The sequence below is a fragment of the Hoplias malabaricus genome, chromosome 15, assembly GCF_029633855.1.
Source record: "Hoplias malabaricus isolate fHopMal1 chromosome 15, fHopMal1.hap1, whole genome shotgun sequence".
In the NCBI taxonomy this organism is placed as follows: Eukaryota; Metazoa; Chordata; class Actinopteri; order Characiformes; family Erythrinidae; genus Hoplias; species Hoplias malabaricus.
Genome location: NC_089814.1, coordinates 17,589,772 through 17,613,764, shown reverse-complemented (window position 1 = coordinate 17,613,764; position 23,993 = coordinate 17,589,772). Strand labels below are relative to the sequence as shown.

Genomic DNA, 23,993 nt, shown 5'->3' with positions numbered 1-23,993 from the left:
GCCCTATATTCCGAGAGCTCTTTGTTTAGTCGCTGCCATGTCTAGGAAACCATATGTTTTTCAAGCTCTGTTGTAACTTTGGAGACAACCATGTGTTCCTAGGGCCCTATGTTCCCAAGATGCTTTATTAGCTCAATAGAATTGTCTTGGGAACAACTCTCATGGCTGCATATTTCAGCCTGAGGTTGCTTCAATTATCAAAATTTTCCTCATCTTTTATCACATTATATGTACTTATGTAAATGTATGTACATTCGTAAATAAGCGCTTGTATTCTGAGTACTAACTGTTCTGTTTATGCACATGCTGCTTTAAGTAGCTTTAGCCATTAAAGCACACTCTAAATATATATGTCATTAAACAGTAATCAGAAACATTCACTGAAAACCATATTGATATATTGTGCAAATAGAGGAATATATTGATGTATGTTGAAGGAGAAGAAGATAAATCCTCCCTTGTATATCTGACCTTTAAAATGCTGTATACCAAGTAGTCCTCATGTAGTAAACTACATTACCTGTTAGACCTATTACTTGGCTCTGCTAACTAGGTTGTTAGCAATCTCAGAGCTACCAACCTGGCGAAAATGGCAGTGCCCCACCACACTTCAAGAATGTGGTATAGAACATATATGATATGCTGAGGTGTGGTGAGGTGTGGTAGGGTGGCATGTGGTGCAGCGGGTTGTGTCGCAGTCACACAGCTCCAGGGAGCTGGAAGTTGTGGGTTCAGGTCCCGCTCCGGGTGACTGTCTCTGAGGAGTTGGTGTGTTCTCCCTGTGTCTGTGTGGGTTTCCTCCGGGTGCTCCGGTTTCCTCCCACGGCCCAAAAACACATGTTGGTAGGTGGATTGGCGAGTGAAAAATGTGTGAGTGTGTGTGTTGCCCTGTGAAGGACTAGCGCCCCCTCCAGGGTGTATTCACGCCTTGAAGGACCCACCGTGACCCTGAACTGGATAAAGGTTACAGATAATCAATGAATGAATGAGGTGTGGTCAAAGTTACGTCATGAAATTTTATGGGCAGAATAAACTATTTTTGCGCTCCTTTAGACAAAACAAACAAAACATTTCAGTTATTGAAGTGTGAACTTTTGGTGATCACATGATCCTAACATCTGGAGCACATTCACAGCTTCTCAGAGCATAGCATTAAAAGTAATGATATATCTTATTTCGATCTGAGGGACTCTCAGGCTGTGGAAACTCGATCGCACTCCTCACAAATGATGGTTCCTCGGGGTGATATCAGAACATTACCGTAAAAGTTGCTGCTTTTAGACGAATGATGGACTTAAAAGGTCCCTTCAGTGTGTGTTGCAATGTCAGTGTTGAAGATTACAAGAAAGACATGCCCAATATTTTCCTGTCAACTCAGAAGTCAGCTTGCAAAATAAATTTGATGTAAAGAGACTTGACTTGCATCTCCAAAAAACAGAAACTCCCAGATGCAGAAGCGTGCATTGTGGGGAGCCAAAGTGTAAAGTGAGAGGAATGAAAAGAAATATATGAAGGTGGCAAAACAAAAGTGGGGGGTGTAGGGGGGATCTCCAGACAAGTTGAACGTTATGTTTTGCAGATGATAAATTAATCCGTGCCGTTGCTTTTGGGGGATTTGTTATCGTAATAGGCGGACTAACTTTCTGCCTCTGAGACAGGGCTGAAAGGAGCCCTACCGATGCAGAGCAGGCCACATGAAAGAGCTGTGTGTGTGCTTGTGTGTGTGTGTGGCCGTCTGCGGTGCATCTGGGCACAGAGCCCTTATCAGGAGCAGTGCAGAGTCAAGCTGTATTTCTGTGAGCCGTCCCCTGGAGATTGCACAAGGGAGAGTGACAGGAGTGCAGGTCCTTCACTAACAGGTGGAGGAGGAAGATCCAATGCATTCTTTTTCGATGTTTTGTCTCTACTTTATTGATCTCTCTCTCTCCCTCCCCCTCTTTTTCTCTCTCTCTGCCTCTTCTCCTTTCTTTGTCCCTCTCTTTCTTTCTCTAAGTATCTGCTTTTTTTTTCGAATTTTCTTTTGTTTTTCTCACACCCTCTCTCACCCTACATCTCCCCCTCTCCTCGCTCTTCCTTTCTCATTTACTCTAGCTCTTGCTCTTTTTCTACTTTTTTAATTTTCTTTTCCTCTCTCACTCTCTTACGCACACACACACACACACACACACACACTTTCTTCCTCATGGTCTCTGTTCACCCTTTTAAATCCTGTCTCTTTAGTGATTTCTAGCGCTGACATACTGTCAGTAAACAAGTATAAAAGATCACTGGCCACCAGGCCACCAAACCAATGACACTTGTGGCCTGCTGGCCAGATATTTTGAAATATTTTTATAGTATATACATTGTATATATATAAAATAAAAACAGTATGGAAAAAACATATCCCAGTATAATAAATTAGATTGAAGATTTGTATTATTGTACATATCCACATCCTTATTCAAAGATGTTGTACAAATGTAAATAAAACAGTATGCAATGATGTGAAAATAATCTAAACATTTTTTTTATTATTTTTTAAAATATTTGCCCATTTTTAATTTGATGGCAACAACATGTTCTAAAAATTTGGCGCAGAGGAAATAAAAGACTAGTAAAATTGTCTAGTGATATAAAAATAATTTAAAAATAAATAAATAAATAATTGACATCAGGTCAGTGACATTCATTCATTCATTATCTGTAACCACTTATCCAATTCAGGGTCACGGTGGGTCCAGAGCCTACCTGGAATCATTGGGCGCAAGGCGGGAATACACCCTGGAGGGGACGCCAGTCCTTCACAGGGCAACACACACAGTCACACATTCACTCACACACTCACACCTACGGACACTTTAGAGTCGCCAATCCACCTACCAACGTGTGTTTTTGGACTGTGGGAGGAAACCGGAGCACCCGGAGGAAACCCATGCGGACACAGGGAGAACACACCAACTCCTCACAGACAGTCATCTGGAGCGTGAATTGAACCCACAACCTCCAGGCCCCTGGAGCTGTGTGACCAGGTCAGTGACATGAGCAGGTTTAAAAAGAGACCCTCAGAGAGGCAGAGTCTTTCAGCTGTAAAGATGCGGAGGGTTTCACCACTCTGTGAATGACATGGGGTGGGCAAGTGAAACAATTTAAGAATAATGTTTTTCAACATAAAATATTAAAGAACTTGGGGATTTCATTATTTAGAGTATATCATTAAAACATTGAAAAAATCTGGAGAAATCTCTGCACGCAAGAGACAAGGCCCAAAACCAACAGTGTCTGGCTGTGATCTTTGGACTCTCAGGGAGCACTGCATTAAAAACAGACACAAGACTGTATTGGAAATCACTGCATGAGCTCAGAAACACTTCCCAAAATCACTGTCTGTGAACACAGTTTGTTGCTGCATCCACAAACTCACAGATGCAAAGAAGAAACTATATACAAACAGGATCCAGAAATGCTGCTGTGTCCTGGTCCTGAGCTCATTTAAGAATGACTGAGGCCAAGTGGAAAATTGTCCTGTGGTCTGATGGTGCAATATTTGAAATTATTTCTAGAGAAAATGGATGCCGTGCCCTTCATGCTAAAGAGGAGAAGGATCACAGCTTGTTGTTAGCGCACAGTCAAAAAGTCAGCATGCATGATGATGTCAAAGAAGTGCATTAAGGCAACGTCATGGGTGAATTGCACATCTGTGAAAGCACCGTTAATGCTTGATGATTCAGGTTTTGAATGAACATGCTGCCATTCAGTTCTCAGTCTTTTTCTGGGAAGGCCTTGTTCATTTGAGAAAGACAAGGCCAATCCACGTTCTGCATTTAATACTGCGATCAGGACGAGACTGAGGCAGCTTCCTACAAGATTCTTGTTCAAATTCAGTTGTGTTTCTTGTAAATGTTGTTTTATGTCACCAGCGCACAGCCACAGCACCAACAACACAGTACTCACTTCTCAAATCCGCTAGTATCCCGTTTCACATTAAATGGAGACACCATGTATCTGGAATGGAAAGCTAACTCTACTGTGCTGTCTATTTGATTTTTCACTGTGCTGTGAGTGTCCACTGGTGACTGATTGAAAACCTAACATTACCTTAAATAAACAATTGTAATATTAATGTCAAGAGGCATAGTGGCAAGGTATGTTTTTGATTCTTGGTTAATCTACATGATGATAAAATGAAACTACACTATAGTCCTTGTGGAGCGTACTGATTCTGAGGTCAACCAGTCTGCTAAAAACTAGTTCTATGTCTCAATTCTCTTGTGAGTTTTCAATGGTGTCCTTGGCTGGAGAAGCAGCTAATTTTACAGTTCACATATTTTACATAAATATTTGATGATGTATTTGTTTGTACATTTCTCTCGTAATAGCACCTAAATTAATCCAGTACAGGCTCCTTCCTCTATTCTATTTTTTCCTTCCTGCCCTAGATATGGATTTCATGCATCATCGGAACCACGTGACAGAAAACAACCTATTGGTATCCTCAGTTCCCAAATGTTTACAAAGTGATGTTAAAAGAAGAGGTAAATCAACACAGCCGTAGGCTAAACATGACCCTGTCCCAGATTTTTCAGTTGCTGGCAATGACATACACATTGCTGCATTTTGTTTTTATTTACATTTTGCACAGTGTGAAAGCTTTTTTGGAAACAGTGTTTGTGTATGTTTTCTATTAATGATGTATATTTGTGAGTGTATGGATATCAATGTGATCTGGTGATTTAATAAAATGGAACATTTCAATTCAAAGGCAAGCTGCCACTTTGGGAGCTTTACTGGCCAAAGTGTGAAATGACCACAAGCACTCTGCAATAGCAAATGCTGACCTCTGCAGATTTAGAATAATAACCAGATCCACTGAGTGAAACCACGGAGCCTAATGATGATGCTGTTTTTAAATGTGAAACATTCTTTTATCAACATTCAGTTTTTCACTTCTAAACTATAACAGTGTGGTATCATAATAATAAGATGACTTTATCAATATGCTTAGTATCAGAACTTAATTTTGAACTGAAGCATAAAACACCTTTTAGTTTTTGTAAATCCATTCAAAGCACTTGCCTCATTTTCATCCACTTTAGATAACAGATGTTTGATGATATTTATTGCACCAAATTAGGCATTTCAATTTGAGCCATGATTGCATCAGTGCTAATAACCTGATATGAACTGGAGAGTAATGGATTGGTGCATTAGAAGCCATCAAACACAAAGAAGAAAAACTCAGATCAAATAGATGGCTACAAATCCACTGTTCCCACTCCATCTTCCCAGAAGTGGAAGGACGTGGTTAAACATGTGCCATTATGTGTTTTTTAATCTGCCAATTGTGCTAAATTAACCTGGAGCCATCCCTGGGGAACTGAGAGTGAGGATACAGCTGCTTGTCGCCTGTCAAAAGATATGTGTCGTGGTGTATGTGTGTGTGTTTACTGAGTCGGTGTGCATGAGAGAGGGAGAGAGATAACAACAAACAAACAGAGGCAGGACAGATCGGGGCAAAGAGGCAGAAAGTGAGTGATGATACGGTTTACGTGATCGTTGCCCCACTAAAGCAATCATGATCATGGGCCAGTCAATCTTCACCTCTCTCTCTCTCACTCCATTCCATGCACCCTCTCACACGGTAATCACATGATTACGTTTCAAGGCCTCCATCAAGCTGGCCTCACTGCCGGCACAAATATTGCAGCTATTCCTGAAACCACACATTAGCACACATGGGAGAGAGACATAAATATAGATCGAGTGAAAGACAGTGAGAGGTGTGATTTGGACATATATCATTCAGTGTGTGTGTGTGTTTGTGTGTGTGTGTGTGTGTGCGTGTGTGTGTGTGTGTGTGTGTGTGTGTGTGTGTGTGTGTGTGTGTGTAAATAAAATACAACAGAAACAAGTTCTGATTAGTTACTTCCCCTAAAACTTTACTTAATTTTCCAGTGTTTTTACTGACCAACTTGAATGTATTTTATAAATATAAACACATTTTGAATTAGATGTCTGCAGCATGCTGAAAAAAGTCAGGACAGGTCCTCTAGAGGGAATCGTTAATAGAATATTGTTTTGAAACAATCCACTATAAGCAGGTGAATATAAAAATAAAAGGCATAGTCTTTGCAAACATAGATAGGTCGTGGCTCACTTCTTTGTACCATACTTCATAAGATTTTCATTTTTAAACTGTTCAAAAAGTATATTTGACAGTGTGGCTGACAAGGGATTTATTTGTTTAACGATCTACTTTGAATAATATTGTGAAGGAGTCACAGAAGGAGCTTCCCAGGCCCAAGTTCATCTCAGGTGTTTGGAAAGAGCTGTGGTGTGATGCAGTGGCAGAACCAGACCTAATTAACTGGGGCATGTGCCCTGATAAAATGTTACTGTTCCCAACTAAAATCATGGTGTTTAAAAGTAATTTGTTTCTTGATTACATGCAGAACAACAGACATGACATACAACTCATTACACACACTACATTTCCCATAATGCAGCAGTGTCTTTTCAAAAGCAAAAGCCTTTCAAATGCTTTCAGTTAGAGCCAGCTCGTTTGCATGAAATAATGGACGTTTGTACATATTTAAAAGAAATATATGATGCTGATATATTATGATATCACTTAAAGATAAACATATATGAACAATCTATGAAAAATACATAATTAAACCACTAAAGCAAACAGTTGGACATTCCCTGCAGACAGAAAATAATGCCAAGAAGATGGAACACTCCACAGCATAACTACTCATGAGCATAAGAATGTCTAAGTTTTGATAATGTCATATTAAATTAGGAGCCGTGTTAGCAACATAATTCTCTCACATTTTACGTGTATCCCATGTGTATGGCAGAGGAAGCATGAACGCAGGTTTGGTAAATGGTGCAAAACTGCAAAGATTTATACGGTTTATGTTTTTATCCATTCAAAGGTGTGCACATAAACTAAATCAATACAATTAATAATATCTTTGGTGGTGCTCAGGTAGTGTCGCAGTCACACAGCTCCAGGAACCTGGAAGTTGTGGGTTCGATTCCTGCTCCGGGTGACTGCCTGTGAGGAGTCGGTGTGTTCTCCCAGTATCTGCGTGGGTTTCCTCCCACAGTCCAAAAACACACGTTGGTAGGTGGATTGGTGACTCAAAAGTGTCCGTAGGTGTGAGTGAATGTGTTTGTGTTGCCCTGTGAAGGGCTGGCGCCCCCTTCAGGGTGTATTCCTGCCTTGCGCCCAATGATTCCAGGTAAGCTCTGGACCCACCGCCACCCTGAATTGGATAAGCGCTTACAGATAATGAATGAATGAATATCTTTAGTGTTCAGCGTTTGTTCTTCATTTCTCAGAGTAGTGCTCACTTTAATGCTAAATCACTTCAGCTACACTCTCAGAAAAAAAGATACTGTACTGGTAATTTATTGCTCACTAAATGTACAAACAATGTAAACGTACCATTAAAAGTATGACAGTGGATCTGAAGTCCAGTTGTGTTCCTTAAACGTATATTACATTCTCATCTCCAGGAGACGTAAATATTTGTATTTTATTCTTAATAGATATATGTAAAACTTAAAAAAATAATAACAACAGCATAATATTAGCCCTGGAGATGAAATGTGGTATATGAAACCAACACAGTCCAAAAATCTATAATTCTAATAGAATAAGGGACAATTATGTTTGCTGATTAAAAATACAGAATATGTACCCTTGAGGGTACCACCACAGTGACAGTTTTTCTGACAGTGTATTTAGTGTTTAACAAGCTTTTTCTAGAGGCAGTTTTCTAGATTTGCAAGCCAAGCAGAGGGGTGCAGCAATGCCCCTCTAAATTCTGTGTGCACCCAGGTATAACATGTAGTCTAGTAATGCCTCAAAATTTCAGCTTGTTTTTGGGAAAAATTGATGTTGACTCATTTGTACCAAGACAGAATGGATCTTTGAGATTGTTGTCAGTACAAGGTAAAAAAGCCAGAATCCACCATTGCTTGGAGGTGCATCACTGTCCATGGCATAGTTGACTTGCAAATGTGTGAAACTACCCTTGATGTGTAGGTGTATATTGTATATATATATTAGAGAGACAAATGCTGTCATCAAGGCATCCTCCTTTCCTGGGAAGTCCATGGTTGTTTCAGCAAGACAGTATAGGCTAGAAAGCTATTAAGCCACTCCCTCAGCATAGTTCTGTGGAGCATTGAAGCTTCTCTAAAGTGATGGCCCACTGTTCACTACCTGAGATGGGTTGGTGTGACATTTTCTGGCTCAGGATCAATAGCTCCTCAATCAGTACCAGATTTCCCCAATACCCTTGTGGCTGATTTTCATCAAACCCCCACAGCAATATTTTAACATTTTGCTTAAAGCTTTCCCAAAAAGAATGTGAAGCTATAATAGCAGTTGTGGGGGGACAGAAAGAAGAAATGTTGGATGAGCACATGTCCTCTAATTTTGGCTCATATAACGTGTATATACTGTAAGTGAGAAAGAGAGCAGGAGGAAGTGGCACAGAGATAAGTGTGAGAGATAACATGAAAGGGTGGGAGAGAGAGGGGGACAGAGAGATACAGTGATGGGGTGAGAGAGAGACTATAGTCTATCTCCCTTGACCTTGTCACTCTGCATTAATAGCTGTCTCATGCAGCTGTGTGCTCAGGGCTTGAAGAGGCTCCAAGGTCTTTGTGTTCACATGCTCCAGTTTCCTTTTTTTTTTTTTTACTCCAGCAATCATTTAAGACAAGCTACAGTGACAACACACGCCCACACATGCACGTGTTTCCCCTCCGTCTCGAAGCTGTCAGCACTGGAACCTCTCCGCGTCCACCTGGAGACGTCTTGCTATCGAACTTCTACTTAGCAGGGCCTTGAGAAAGAAAAGAAAACAGTCCAACAGCGTCACCATTCATTTGCATGCCTTTATTTCAAGCCTCTTTACGCAGAACAGCACTTGGCTTCCGAGTAGCATCATCCGCATGCGTACAAGCAGCAAAATTATACAAGAGTGAAGGTACTTCTCCAGTCATAGCGCAAACTGAGCTGACAAACAAAGCACAAGCTCCTGAGTGGTTAAGGTGCGAGGCGTGGGCTGCTCTGTGCCAAAGCCAGACACACACACACACACACACACACACAGTGCAGACGTGTGTTTTTCTGTCTGCTCTGGGAAGATAGACAGCCACTGAGTCATTCCAAAGGCACTCGTTCAAACGTTTGAAAGCATGCAGCCACTTTCAAGAAGTAAAGGAGAGAATATTAATTGACCTGCATTTCTCTCTCTTTCTCTCTCTCTCTCTCTCTCTCTCCTGTTTCTCTTACTCTCGCTTGCTCCCTCTCTCTCACCCGCTGTAAATGTTTTGGGACACTCTAGGTACAAATGTCATGAGGTCCTGTAGAGGGTAGCCTCTTTATGTTATTTATTTTTGGCCCTGTGCTCCCTTCTTAGCTACAGGCTGCTGGTGTTCTAACTAGCCACTCATGTTTTCAGTCATTACTAATAGCCCGGGGGTCAAGGCGACACACTGGGACTAGAGTAGATACCATTTATCATGCTTGTTCGAATTATTGGGTTATTACACAAAGTGTTTTGCTGCACTGCTCCTGTAGTTAACACAAAATCTGCTTAAAGCTGAAGCATTTTCAGCTCATCTTTAGTCTGAAGCATTGTTCATGAACAAAACCCATTTCCATCATGAAGTCACTGAACTGATAACAGAATAAAAAAAAGTCCAGTACTGGCTTTTCATCCCATATTCAGTTAAAGGTAATGATATGTTAAATGTAAACTGCAATAATTAATCTACCTGAATGAAAATGAATGGTATTTCCTCAGAATCATTTTAGTTCCCTTTAAGATTAACATATTAATAATAATTAGAATTTCTAAACCCCATATCTTTAATTTAGTTCCAGTTCCTGTATTTTGTAACACATGGTTGTTAGACACACAGTTGAGTCAACTAACAGTGATTACATTACATTAACATCCAATCAAAATAAATCAATAAATAATAGAAAAAAAGCTAGGAGGCACACTGGCGCAGCAGGTTAGTGTCGCAGTCACACAGCTCCAGGGAGCTGGAGGTTTGGGTTCGAGTCCTGCTCCTGGTGACTGTCTGTGAGGAGTTTGGTGTGTTTTCCCCGTGTCCACGTGGGTTTCCTCCAGGTGCTCAGGTTTCCTCCCACGGTCCAAAAACACACATTGGTAGGTGGATTGGTGACTCAAAAAATGTCTGTATGTGAGTGAATGTGTCGCCCTGTGAAGGACTGGCGCCCCCTCCAGGGTGTATTCCTGCCCAATGATTCTGAGTAGGCGCTGGACCCACTGTGACCCTCAACTGGATAAGTGCTTACAGACAATGAATGTAAATGGAGCTACAGATTTAAGAATCTCTATCTTTAGAAGTGTGCTGAGGGCCAAAATTACAAAACAATATACAAATTAGTTTTTCAATATTTATTTTTTTAAACACTATATTTGGTTGCTAAAATACTACAAACCATTTTCAATTCAAAATTCTGAATTATTATATTAACTTTTTAATAAGTTATATTAAATAACAATGTGCAGAATCTGGTTCTGATGTGTATAGACAGAGAAAATGTTCAGAACATGGATCTCCTGCTGTATTTTATGTCCTGTGTGACCTACTACACTGACCTATATTACCTGACATGCTGTAATACTCAGTTGTAACCTGTTTACACCTTCGATTTTGGTATTAATATTTAGCACATAATGACCACACTCGCTGTATCTCACTGTACCCCCCACTGTCACAGTTTGACTCAACTCCCTGTCCTATATTAGTATAAATATGGCACACTGTCCTATATTACCTGCTGTCCCACAATACAGCACTGAAGCAGAAAGGTGTTGAATAGGAACAGGACAAAAGAAACTGAAGAGCACGAAGCCCACCGCATTGACCGAGTTGGAGTATGTCTAATAGCTCCCCTGTGCTCTGAGGTGCAGGGGATGTGTGGAGGTGTGCTCGGCGGTGTGTGAGCTAAAGGTGAGCGGCGTTAGCCGAGTCGTGCCGCAGTTTCCACGGGGTGATTGGTGGGCCGCTCCGCTGACCGCGCCCTCCCTCCCTCTCACACTCTCTCTCTCTCTCTCTCTCTCTCTCTCTCTCTCTCTCTCTCTCTCTCTCTCTCAGTGTCGGCTCCGCTTTCTCCGCTCGCTGTGCTACGGGGGATGCAGGTGGAGCGGCTGGAGAAGGGGAAGAGTGGAGGGTGAGCGCCGCATTACGCAGCAGTGGAGAGATAGTGAAGAGGAGGCGTTTAATACACTAAAGGGTGGATGTCACTACGCGGGACTGGCAACCCCGAAGGACAAGCAGGTGAGAGACAGGGACATGGACACAAGGGACATGGGAGACAGGGCGCGTGGTCGTCTAAAAACACAGAAACAGCCGTTTCTCAAAATGGGGTGACGTGGAGCTCGAGCTGCGGGGAGGGGGGAACGCTGTCTGTTTACGCGTGGCTCTCGCGCTTTCTAAGCGTCTAGGAGAAGAGATTCTTTGGATTTTCTGCCTTATTCCTCATATGTCTCAGTCTCCATCGTTACCCCCAGCAACCGCATGGCTGTAATGTAATGTATGTGTGTGCGCGCGCTATGGAGTAACTCTGCTAGGCAGACCATGTGTTGAGAGAAAGAAAGTACAGCGTTCAGTTCCTTCACTAACGTGGCTGAGGAGTGTCTACGGTCTTATTGTTTACTGATCAGTGTTTGGCCACTTTTAGCGGCTCTCGGGCTAATGGCATAAGTTCACAAAGAAAACAAGCTCAATATGTACGTCTCCGTCGGTAAATTCGGCGGCACCATTTTAAGCATGTTTTTGTTCGTTATATTTCTACGCTGAAGGCCAAATATTCCAGCGTGCACCATTTAGCCTTGAGTATTACAGACCCCCTCGACGTTTTAGCTAAATACAATAAACTCCAACTTCCTGTAACCTCATTGAGCCTCGTCAGTTGATTCACTGAGTCATATTTAAAACAATATTTTGGGAGCGTTTTGCCGTTGGCAGGCTGTTGCCATGCTGAGAAACCTTCCCCTCTTTTGCTCCGTGCAGCACCGTCGTTGGTTATGTAGGTAAACTGCTAATAATACTGTACTGCAAAAGCGAGCGCTTTAGAATCATCTTTTCTCTTTTCCACCGTGCTGAACATCTGTTGTCTTCTTTTGTGGGTGCCACGTACTGAACCCATAATTAACTGCATCACCAACTGCTAGGTGGCAGCCAGTAGTGAAGTGCTGGAGACAATTTGATTGGGAGCTCATGTCAAATAGATTTCCTTTCTCTCCCCGTGGTACCAATGCAGCTGTTTTGCTTGAGATGCTCCACTAGTTCTGACTCTGACTAGGAGACATGGGGTGAAATTGGAATCATTGTCTTGTCTAGCTTAAAGAAGAAATCCACTTTGGTGAACTCACTGAAGGCAGTGAATGTGTATTTGCATTTACCTTTACAGCTTGGAGCTTTAAATTATAAATTTAAATTTATATAACAATCGTGTATTGGTAAGTTAATAGTAATGTCCACTTGGGCATGGACTTGGACAATATTTATTCATTTCAAAATTTCCAAAGTGGAATGGAGCTGATTTTTATGTTTACTTTTGGTTCATTTCATTGTGGCATATACTTAGCCATTCATGATTTTTTGATATAAAATTCTAGGAAAAAAAAGATTCAGAATTGCTCACAGCTGTGGTGATATGAACCAGGTTTCTGAAGGGTCTAACGCCTCAAAAAGCTTTATGACAGCAAATTATTACATGAAATTTATTTCAAATACACTGCCTACTGCCCAAGAGTGTTTTTACAATAAATAAGAGAAAAGGTTAGGTTTTGGAGTAAAACCCATTTGTAAAATCCATTCATGGCAGAGTGTAAAGCAAAACATTTTTTCAGATTCACCTCTATTTTCATCAATAACAACCTCACACACATTTTGGAAAGTGAATAACAAGGATACATTTGTTATGAACCCTAGTTCATATCTCTACACCTGTTAGGAAATCCAAGTTTGTAAGCTTCTCTAGAGTGAGCCATTTCACATCAAACCCCTTTGAACCACGTTGTTTACAAAAAAGAAATGAAAAATCGATGACCATCACCTTTATAGAAAATGAGCACCATTTTGGAAGTTGTTTTTTAAATGGAAAAAAAAAATCATATTAATTCATTCAACCTTTTGGCAAGGTCACAGACATATGACACATGATGCAAATATGTTTTCATTCTGAGTGTAATGGTGATTAAATGGATCCTTGCCGGCAGGGAGTGGGGGCCGTAATGGAATTCAATCCTTTGAACATGTTGGGAGGTCTTAGAGTTCTGTAGCATTCCCCCCACTGTACACAGAGGCCATGAAACTTTCATGAGCTTTTTAAATTGAGCTATAGAAGGAAAATCAAACGCCCTTGGTATCTAAGCGCCATTGATTATTCATTTGGCTGCGCCACAGTGTGGACGTCAAAATATCACATGCAGCCTGACCTGCATTGCCCTCTGGGTGGCAGTGGGGTTGAGAGATGCTTCTAAACATTCATACAATATTGTGCTTGCCCGCTGGACCCCACATCTCTTCATGCATGTAATGTAGGCCAGGGGCTTTGGCAGAAGTTAGATGTGGAGGAATCTATTGGAACTATATGGGACTTTTATTTGCATATATATGGCCTGTGCTATAAGCGCTAAATTGGCCTAACAGGTACCCTGGGAACAACGTTAAAAACTGTTTAGCAAAGGGCTGTTGCTTTACTCAGATCAAAAGCAGTAGGCAAATACTTATCAGTGAGATGTGTATAAAAACAATGCCAGTGTGGCGTATAAATACTGTGTAAAACTGATGGAAGCTGTGGTTTATGTGGAAATCCACTACCAAATAGCTTTACCTTAAAACCGAGTGATACAAAAAGTCTTATTTAACATAAACATGCAGCCTCATACTGCCTAACTAACATAGCTCACTGCCACCCACACAGGCTTGTCATGCCTATGGACTCCAGTTTCATTAGCAAACATTAGTCTATATTATGTAGCAACAGAGTATACTGTAGCATAGGAGGAAAATGTAAATACACACCAGTTTGGCAATATTCACTGTGCCTTCTGATATGGGCTTAAAATAATTAGCATAACTGGGAGCCAGCCAGCTTCTCTTATGAACCAGATCTGAGGGGAAAAAATACAATTTGCATCCCTACAAGCAATGAAAGTTAAAACAATCCTAAATTCTGATATATAAGCTGTAATGATGCACTATGTCATGTTGAGCTAGATTCAAAGCAGAGGTGTTGTGTTGTTTGTTTTTATGTATTGACACCTTAGAGTATTGTGTATTGATATGTAAAACATAAATATTGACATCTGTATAGTCACTGGAATATTGATTCCCAATACCACTCTTAAGTCTGCAGTAGATTATAACCAACAAGTAGATATACATGTTCTAAATTTAATGGAAACACAAGTATATTTGTGATATTGCTAAAAAAGGCTGATGCACTTTTTAGAACTGGTCTTTCCATAGTCTGCCCACAAGTCTGCTGTTTCATAGCAACTGCTGAGGAGTTGGACAAGCTTTCATAACGCTGGCAAAAATTCCTTCAGCCAGATGAATGACTCTATAATGCAGAATTTAAATTTACTACATAATGTTGTTTTCCCGGCTTAACATGCTGTGCTACCAAGCTGGAGTGGGTTGTAGCTGAAACTCGGCAGGTTGGAAATGTACTGTACGTTTTATGCCACAGCAATTTTAAGCTTGATTATTCAAAACCACATCTGTCCAAAAAGTGGGCCTTTTCAAATCGTTTGGAGTAGGATGTGAATTTTGCGCTAAAGCAGATATCCAGTATTTTGCATCTACAGCTTGTATGCACTTCATCAGCCTAGTCCAGTGGATTTTTCCCCCCCTGAGGTCAAAGGACTATTGATGCTGAGTTTGTCTTGAAAGCTTTACACTACATGTATTCTCTATTTTGGTGCATTTTAACATTGATTGGCTTCAGCCAAAAGAGCACAGGTGATGTCAGGTACAGATGTTAATGATACATTTTGCATCACAAACAGAACAGTGCTAGGGGATTTACATCCCTCTAACTGACTCTTGCCACTAAGTGTCTCTTTCTATTGGTCAATATACAATTATACAGGGTGTGTGTGCACAGAAATGTGTGTACCTTAAATTTGCTACATTTACTAATACTATTGCCACCTGGATACATTTGCTCATGAGAACATCTGATGCTATTGCATTTCCAAAAAAATAAAAATGGTCATAATTAGAAAAGCATTTAGGTGAAATGTAACATTTTCTTTCTATAGAAGTACAAATGAAATAAAACATATTGTTGCTGATTTTGCAGAATACAATATACAGTAATACCTTGACTTACAGGTTTAATTCGCTCTGTGACCGAGCTGTAACTGAGTTTGCTTGTATATCAAATTAAATTTCCCCTTTAAAATGAATTGAAATGCTATTAATCTGTTCCAGGCCCCCAAAACCACACAGATTTGTTACATGTTTTTAAATAAGAAAAAGTGTACTTTATAAATAACAATTAATGTATAAAAACATAATAATACATAATAAAAGAGAATGTAAAGAAATAAACTGATTCTACTAGGTTTACTTACGTTGAAGAGGTAGACGAAGAGGATGGTGGAGGTGAAGGAGGTTGGGGGAGTTTTTCTTTTTGTGCTTAACTTACTTGCTACACACTTAATGCTACAATGCTACAAAAAAACAGCAAAACAACAGAGATGCTTGCATGGCAAGATACCTGTGGCGGGTGGCATAAGCTCGCTTGCGCCCAACTCGGCTTGCATCATAAAGCAAAACATCGACAGAGCGACGGCTCGTATCTCCGAAAATTCACTCATAAGTCAAGGTTTCACTGGCTATATGTCATTAAATTTTGTTTTGAAATATTGGTCTAATCTAATCTTTGTGCCGGTATACCTGTTATCTGATATTGGCAATATGATTCGGATATCAATGTGCATCCCCAAATTTGAATTAATATTACATTTACAGGTATACTATGCACTTTGCCACTAGTGAATGAACTACCTCAGCACTTCTTATGGAGACAGGTGTTTAACTGTGCACACATCTTTCTTAATCTCCATAGAAGTGCATAAAGTGGACTGGGTAACTTTGAAGCAACTGCACAGGACCAGGGCTTGTTACCAGTGAGAGTATCTGGAGTGATAGGGCATCATCCAGTGCTTTTGGGATACATCGAAGGAGCTTTGTTATTTACTCAACACCTGTACCTGACTTCACTATGCGCTCATGGTTGGATCCTCACAGAAATGTTCCAGTATTTAGTGCAAAGTGTTCTCAGAAGAGCAGACGCTGTTACTGGAGCTAAAGGGGATGGGTTCCTGTTTAATGCCCTTAATTAAAGGAGACATGTGGAATGAGCAGGTGTCTGCAAACGTTTGCTCATATACCGTAGGTGTTTCACCAGAAGCTGAGATGTGTGCTCTACTTTTTTAAAACCTGGAGACAGTGAGAATGGGTGTAGGCATTTCGGGCGGAGCACAGAGAGACGGATTATGTCGAGGGTGATATCGCTGCACTTGCAGTCAGGTGGAGTCTCCTACGTTATTTTTCTCCTCTGTTTACACGGCCAAGAGACGTGTGTTTGAGAAGTTCTCCCCACGCATGAAATTGCAGATGGTTTTATATAGAACAACCATAGGCAAAGCTGACCTTGATCTTCCTGCTTTAATAACAGCTAAAGTTGTAGGGCTGGGAAGCTGCTCCCAGATCAGTGCAATGGAAGGGGCAGGCTGGGGATTTAGCATTATCAATACCCTCGCCTGAGTGTCAGGTCTGGAACCAAATCTCATCACCCCACTGATAAGGAATATCACCGGCCATCACTGGCCTTCCATATCCGGAGCTAGGGAAGGGCGGCGGGGTGTGGGTTGAGGAGGGGGCGAATGGTGGCCACTTTGACGGACAGATGGTTGGCTTATTTTTTTTTCCCCTCCTCTGCACACAGAGAGGGGGTAAGCAGAGTGAGTGGCTGGCGTGTGAAGGACTGTGTGAGTGAGCATGTCTTTGTTCTTTGCCCTTCACTGCTGTCCTTTGGTGTCGGTCTGTGAGGAGCTGTCATAAGGGGAAAGCCATGATGAGGGATGTTCTGACCGCGCTTCGATCGCACTGTTTAAAGGATGAGAGATGACCCGCTAGTGGAAAATTGATGCGTTATCAAATTACCGACCTAATTAATAACCTCCCCTTTTCCACCTGATTTCCTTCATGCTATTGTTTCTGCTTATGTGTGTCTTCTGTTGGCCTTATCTGGCGTTGTAGTTTCATAACAGTATTGAAAGACTGTATTCATTTGAATGCCAAAGTTGAACAAAAGAAATCAATGCACATAATAATGAGAGTGCGCGTAATGGCATTGCTGTAATGTTTTCTTCTCTATAACAACTCGCTGTAGTCCATCAGCTTGCTCCTCTTGCTTTTATGTACAGAATATGACCTCTTATTAGTCATCCAACATCATCATTTTAAATGATATTGTAACATGTAGAGGTAGCAGCAGAGTACAGAAGTGAAGCAAAGAACACACACACACACACACACACACACACACACGTTGTGGCCTGTGATTCATTGCTGCTAGACTTGCATGCGTGGGACAGCTCCCTGTGTTTCTCACTACACGCCTGTCTTCCTTTTCAGCACCACCCATATGGACAGCTCCTTGATGTGAGCTCCATGCTCTCTCTCTCTGTTGTTATTCTATGACTCTCGTCCATTATAGCTCCAGTGTGGACTGCTGATGCTAGAGGGAGTAGTTAACGCATCCTTATTTTGGGGGGGGGGGGGGGCTAGACCTGCAAGGCTACTATTTTGTTCCATACAGCTGGACAGGCAGAAGGCCGGCCATGGCTGCTGGAGCTCTGGGGCTCGGCTCTCGCTCCCTTCCAGCTGGTAGTGTTGCTCATTTGTTCTTGTCCTGCGTTCTGCAGTAGCCGCGATAAGGGAAAGGAGTCCAGGAGCAAGCCACAGTGCCAAGGGGGTGTCATGTGACCGATATTGGAGTCAGTGTGAGCTGACGGTGGTAATTACTGATGTCTCCAAAGCCACTCTGGGGGCTGGGGCTCAGGGCTCAGTCTGGCTGTGCTCATAGGCCATGCACTCACCGTTACACCAGTGGCCTGAAGCTAGGAGCACAACAAGAACAGGCTGGACATGGTCATGTGGCCGTCTGCTTTAGTTTCTACATGCATTCATTTATTTGCGCACACACACGTATATATTCCAGTGTCCTCGTTCTTGCTCCACACCAGTTGCTCATACACACAAACTGTACAACACATAAGTCAGAGATAAGATTTTTGTGTTTAATTTCAGTTCAAAACAGCCAGAATGTACAAGTCATCCATTTTAGGGCAGAGGTATTCAAACATTTTCCTCCAGAGGCCACCTAGTCAGTTTTTTGAGAACTTGCATCAGGTGAAATGATCCCTTTTATCCTGAGGTTTTATTGTCTGTTGTAAACTAGCTAACAGAATAATATCAAATGAAAGCAGCACAGGACAGCAGGCTTGTCTTGTTTTTATTTTCACATATGAATATAATACATACTCCTGCTCTGCAGGACTCTCTTCTCATCCATGGGTCCATAAGCAGCCTAAAGTCCATGAGGCAAATGAGGATTTCTCATATGACACTATTTTTGATTGTTTGTTGTTATATAAATAAAATAAACCATCTGTTACTAAGTTAGATTATTAAAAACAAGAACAAATCTGAATATGAAAATTAAAACAAATTGATGAAATAGCTGTTTAATATATATATTTTTATATTTATCCACAATTATTTTCTGCCATACAGTTGGAATCCTTGTTTTATAGCAAAATAAATAAAACTTAAACAGTTAAGAATAATTTGAGTATTTTTTAAATTTTGCATGTCCCCAGTTTGAGTTTGCTGTTTTGGAGACTTGCTTTTGAAAATATCTGCTGAGATTTTTCACACTTCTGACATTTAGTTATAGAAGTTGGTTGGATTTTTCAGAACCTGAAATCCACTGGGTGGAATCAGACCACATCCAGCTCCACCCAAGTGTGAGGGCATGGTTAGGCTTAAGTTTAGGGGCAAGTTTAGTGTTAGGTTGTACCTCCCACTGGGAGGAGTCAGTTTTAGTTTAATTAAATGACAACACAACAATGGAGGAGGAGCTTTATCACATCCAGCTCCTCCCTCTGGATCCAGTCCAAGTAATCTCAAACTTAAAGTCTGGGCTCTGGGGCGATCAGTCCATGTTTATGTGAACACCCACAGTTTCTTGGGTTGGTTTGCTACATTTCTAGTCTGTATGTAGGGCTGGAAAATATTTCCAGAATGTATATCACAATATATTTCTTATTTTGGTGGCTACGATATGATTCCGATATCAATATGAACAGTATAATATCAGTTGAAAAACTTCCAAAAACAAATAGAAGCATGACATCACCATCAAACATAAACATATTGGCTTTGTTAATATTAATATTTTTAAACTACATTTTAAACTGAGTGCCCTGAACTGACGACTGAACTGAAGACAGTGCCCTGTAATGAATGTCAGTCAGTGACAGATGTTGTAAATCAAACACTGAAAATGTGTTATATCATTGTTATATTGTGATATATACTGATATTGAATTATTGTCGTGTTCTCCCTGTGTCTACGTGGGTTTCCTTCGGGTGACTGTCTGTGAGGAGTTGGTGTGTTCTCCCTGTGTCCGCGTGGGTTTCCTCCGGGTGCTCCGGTTTCCTCCCACAGTCCAAAAACACACGTTGGTAGGTGGATTGGTGACTCAAAAGTGTCCGTAGGTGTGAGTGTGTGTGTGAATGTGTGTCTATGTTGCCCTGTGAAGGACTGGTGCCCCCTCCAGGGTGTATTCCTGCCTTGCGCCCAATTATTTAAGGTAGGCTCTGGACCCACCGCACCCCTGGATAAGTGCTTACAGATAATGAATGAATGAATGAATGAATGAATTATTGTCCAGGGCTATTTTTGTATCTTTGTTTAAGAAAAATCTGTTATTTGGTATTTATTTGTATTACATTTTCTTAACTTAAACTTCTTGACGGTTACACGCCCTTTCAGACCCAGGGCATTTAGCTGTTATCTCTGACTGGAAGGTGAGATTGCCACAAACACCTGTGGATATTTTCAGATCAGATTTGAAGTCAGAGTGGAGATTAACACTGTTCTTCCTCTGACAGATGAAAACAGGTGGATTATATGTTATTTATTCCCCTCTGAAATATCTTCTGAAAATATGAATAACTTAACTTTAAATAAAAAAAGGAATGTGATCTTTAACTTCTGCACAGTACAGTACAGTCACATCTTTCTATACTGTTCACACTTATACAAACACATTCTGGTGTTGTCTATTCTCGCTCCACGCCAAGGTCGCTCAAACACACCCCCATACACACACCCACGCACACAGAAACACACACACACACACGCACACAAACACACATTGTGTCTCTTAGGGCACTGCAAGGCCCAAGAGCAGGGCTGCTTTTTAATCTGGGCTGACGCGTGACTCAGCCTCATGCCAGCCTGAGAAAAAAAAACAAAAAAAACGAGGGATCGCTTCTCTGGATGATGATGAGATGGAAAAAAGGTCACTGTTGAGATGTTCAGTCTCTGTCTTTGTCACCTCCAGGGAACTTTATTTTGTCCAATTTTTCCTCCCTGTTTCTTGCATTGGAGGCTGGTGAACTTTTACTGGCTAACCCAAATGAATAGTTTACAGGCCCTGGGCTGGAGGCACGCATCGGCACACAGTGCACGTTCGCGGTGGGTGGTGTGAGTGCAGCGATTAAGGCTACTGAAGCGCTTATCATTAGCGAGGGGCCCAGGTCAAATTCGCCAATCACCCGAGCTGTGTGTAATTCAGCAGATTACATCATGTTGTTGAAATTACATGGCTTTATACATAAGCAACTCGCATGGTTTTCTGGCTCTTATGCTGCAGACTGACCACAAAGGGATATTTTTGTGCTGCTGCTTTTGGGATGTATTTATTGGTTTATTTTGAGTGATTCCAGAGGGACTGGCTCAGAGGAGAGTGGGGTGAGAAGAAGCAAGTAGATAATTAAAGGCGCTTGCTGCTTCTTCACAATGTTTTTAGAGTGGGTAAAACGGGTAAGCAGCAACAGATAATGTAGATAATTATCTGGCATTACAGAGCACGTCAGGATGCCAGATGCTCACAGAGAGAGCAAGGAGGCAAATGAAGTGATTCTCTCTCTCTCTCACACACTCTCTCTCCCAACATGGGACCTGGAAAGAAACTCTGCTGCCTAATAAACACAGCGCTCGGGTCACATGGCCCAAGCTGTGGTTGCCTCTACCCACCATAGCTGCTCTGTTTTCTCTGCGATTTGCATAGTCGCAAAGCAGATGGCCTTAACCAGGCCAGCGTTCCATAGCTTTGCATATTGCATTTCCTTTTGATATTGTCTTTCCGTGAGAAACTTTGTTATTTTGTTTATGCATGTGTCCCCAGAACACACACACACACACACACACAAACATTCACAAACAAAAGCTTACTGGAGCCAAGCCAGATATCGAGCAGTTGTCTTGGTGGAACGTGTCCAGAAATCAATTATGCCTCAAAAATAAGAAAGAATCTTTGCTTAAAATAAATAAAAAACAGTGCACTTGTCTCTGTATAGCCCTCCTGAGGGAGACTGGGGACGCGTGTGTGTGTGTGTGTGTGTGTGTGTGTGTGTGTGTGTGTGTGTGTGTGTGTGTGTGTGTGCTCGCGCACGTGTGTGGGGCCGCATGGATAACTCAGGCAGGGCGGAAGTGTTATTCAGTCTGAGTTCCTGTCAGCTTCAGGAGTGTGTAACCTTACACTGCAGCATGCACATCGACTGCTGATCTGCTCCTCCTGCCCAGTGACCTCCCTTCACATAGGGGACACAGATGAGAGAGAGAGAGAAAGGGAGAGGAGAGAGGGGAGGGTGGGGGGGGGCAGGAAAAAGGTAGGAAGAAAGATTAAGAGTAATACTCATGGAGAGAGAGGTAGAGCAGGAAAAGGGAAAGAATAATGGTTTGAGGAGAGAAATTTGAAGAGGGTGCAGAAAGAGGATGAGAGAGAGAGAGAGAAGATAATGGGGGAGGGATGTGCACCAGGGAGAGTCTTGCAGAGAGACATGGAGGGTGGAGACAATTATTGGGGGAGAGAGAGAGCTGAGGAGGGAGAAAAAAGAGAGAGAGTGAGGGAAATAGAATTGTAGAAGAAAGAAGACAAATAAAGACACAAATGAGAGAGGAAGCATAAAAAGCAGGCAAGAAAGTGAATGTGAGAAAGAAGAGAAAAAGTAAAAGGGAAGGAGGAGGAGGAGGAGGAAGAAAGCAGATGGAGGAACAGACAGAATGAACGTGAGGTAAAAGAGGGTGAGAAATTGAGACAGGTGGATAACAGTGAAGAGAGAGTGAGAAGGAGAGAGGATTCAGGGGAATAGAGAGGAAGATGAAGATAGAAGAAGGAGGGGAGAGAAAAAGTGAGAATAAGAGTGAGGACAGAGACAGCAAAAGAGGAGGGGAGTAGAAGGGCAGGAAGACATAAAAGAGACAAAGAGTGAGGTAGGGAGGAGAAAGTGTTGGAGCGGTAGAAAAAGAGTCTGGCACTTTGTGGAGCGTTGTAGGGGACAGCCTGGCCTCGACTGTGGCAGAACAATAGTGGAGAGGTGATTAAGAAGCACTTGCTCCAGTGCCTCCTGACCGCGTCAGTCTCTCCGTGGAGGCAGGAGGGCAGCAGATTTACGTCAGCCTGATGGGCGTCAGGCTGATGGCTGCTTCAGCTGTGCCGTAAATCCTGAGATGTTTAGCAGCTGTCTGCCCGTCCATCCGTCATGTCGCCCCAGCCTCAGCCGGCTGCCATAGCGCAGGCAGTGGTCACACTTGGCCAGGAATTCGCCAGGACCCCCGTCTGGGAGCCAGCCTGCCATTATCTTCGCTCTCAGGCCTGACGATGGAAACATTTTCAATGCTGATACCAATTCTGTTTTAAGGCGCTGAATCTATTGACGAATCAAAGGTTTAAAGAAATAGGCTCCAGTAATTTGGATTTTAGTGAGAGCAGCACCACTTATCAACTAGACAGCCTGAGAAACGCCAGGTCATTTGAAACAAAAAGGGAGTGAGACTCTGGGTGTATCCTGTCTATATACAGGCAACCTATGGAATCCCCAACGATGGCAGATGTAACATTTAAGTGCTGTTAATTTGTTTTTGGGAGTGAGCACAGCGCTGCCATGCAACAGTCCAGGCCGATCTGTACAGTGTAGATAGCTGTGTAGAGCTGAGCTGGTGGAAAAGCACCTTTAGGTAAATGTAGAGCCAATTACAATATTTTATAAATGGCTTTTCTATTGTCAATATATTAACATTCATTCATTCATTATCTGTAAGCGCTTATCCAGTTCAGGGTCACGGTGGGTCCAGAGCCTACCTTTTTTTTCTTTTGAGTCGCCAATCCATCTACCAACGTGTGTTTTTGGACTGTGGGAGGAAACCGGAGCACCCAGAGGAAACCCACTCAGACACGGGGAGAACACACCAACTCCTCACAGACAGTCACCCAGAGCAGGAATCGAACCCACAACCTCCAGGTCCCTGGAGCAGTGTGACTGCGACACTACCTGCTGCGCCACCGTGCCGCCCAATACGTTAACAATAAATACATCAGTGATATTGGTACTGATATATCTGTGGACCCAACACGTTCAAGTCTGTAGAGGCAGTTCCACTCCATCAGCTAATGAATAGCTAGAAATGTAAGCCTGCGTTTTTAATCGCTGTAATAATATTACATTTATAATTGATTAAAGACTAGTTAATCAAATTTTAGCTTTATTAAACATTCCCTTTCACTACTGCAGCATGGGCCTATGTTAGTGTTTGGTGGATCACTGTAGAAACTAGACAGAACAAAGCG

General features: G+C 41.9%; 1 protein-coding gene across 5 annotated transcripts in view; it reads left to right on the top strand.

Moving 5' to 3' along the window:
* Nucleotides 1–11,200: 11,200 nt before the first annotated feature.
* nrxn2a (neurexin 2a) overlaps nucleotides 11,201–23,993 on the top strand; it is a 416,827-nt gene continuing 404,034 nt past the window's right edge. For all 5 annotated transcript variants that reach the window (XM_066645189.1, XM_066645188.1, XM_066645191.1 and 2 more), the window contains exon 1: nucleotides 11,201–11,322. The gene's annotated coding sequence lies outside the window, so the exon portion shown is untranslated. The remainder of the gene's footprint in view (nucleotides 11,323–23,993) is intronic.